Source organism: Brassica oleracea, unplaced genomic scaffold, assembly GCF_000695525.1.
Source record: "Brassica oleracea var. oleracea cultivar TO1000 unplaced genomic scaffold, BOL UnpScaffold00576, whole genome shotgun sequence".
NCBI lineage: Eukaryota > Viridiplantae > Streptophyta > Magnoliopsida > Brassicales > Brassicaceae > Brassica > Brassica oleracea.
The window spans coordinates 172,541-173,783 of NW_013617420.1; the positions used below are offsets into that span (position 1 = coordinate 172,541).

The 1,243-nt window shown below is 42.3% G+C and overlaps 1 pseudogene; it reads left to right on the forward strand.

The window, feature by feature from the left end:
* The first annotated feature begins 206 nt into the window (after window positions 1-206).
* LOC106319676 overlaps window positions 207-1,243 on the forward strand; it is a 5,548-nt pseudogene continuing 4,511 nt past the window's right edge.

Below are 1,243 nucleotides of genomic sequence, written 5' to 3' on the forward strand. Positions count from 1 at the left end.
CATTTGGGCTATGTAATGCTCCAGCCACCTTCCAAAGGTGCATGATGTCTATTTTCTCTGATCTTATAGAGGATGTTATGGAGGTGTTCATGGATAACTTCTCTGTCTACGGATCTTTGTTTTCTGCTTGTTTGTCCAATCTGTGCAGGGTCCTAAAGAGATGTGAAGACACCAACCTTGTGCTGAACTGGGAGAAGTGTCACTTCATGGTGAAAGAAGGGATTGTGCTTGGACACAAGATTTCAGAGAAGGGGATTGAGGTGGACAAGGCCAAGATTGAAGTGATGGTTGGGTTAGCTTCACCAAAGACAGTGAAAGACATTAGAAGCTTCCTTGTTCATGTTGGATTCTATAGAAGATTCATCAAAAACTTCTCCATGATTGCTAGACCAATGACTAAACTTCTATGCAAGGAAGCTGCATTCAACTTTGATTGGGAGTGTCTAGAAGCATTCAAGAAGTTGAAGGACAAGCTGATTAGTGCCCCCATTGTGCAGCCACGGGATTGGGATCTCCCCTTTGAAATCATGTGTGATGTTAGTGATTATGCTGTGGGAGCTGTCCTTGGTCAGAAGAAAGACAAGAAGACTCATGTGATCTACTATGCAAGTAGAATTCTTGATGAAGCCCAAATGAAGTATGCTACAACTGAGAAGGAGCAGCTAGCCATTGTCTATAACTTTGAAAAGTTCAGAAGCTATTTGGTTGGGTCAAAAGTCATAGTCTACACTGATCATGCTGCATTGAGACACCTTTTGGCCAAGAAGGATGCTAAGCCAAGACTGTTGAGGTGGATCTTGTTGCTACAAGAGTTTGATCTTGAGATAAATGACAAGCCAGGAGTTGAGAATGGTGTAGCTGACCACTTGTCTAGACTGAAGATTGAGTGTGGGATCCCCATTGATGAAGGGCTTCCAGAAGAACAGATCATGGCTATTAGAGCAGTAGTAGCAGTTTGTGAAACTGGAAAGAAGCTTGAAGAGGTGAAGGCAACTGAAGAGAAAGGTCATTGGTATACTGATTTGGTGAACTACTTAGCTTGCGGAAGAGAGTCATTGGGTCTTGAAGGATATGCCAAGAAGAAGTTCTACAAAGATGTGAAGACATACTATTGGGATGAGCCCTACCTCTACATACTTTGTAGAGATCAACTCTATAGAAGAGTAGTTGCTAAAGAAGAAGTTGATGGGATCCTTACACACTGTCATGGATCATCCTATGGAGGTCATTTTGCTACTTTCAA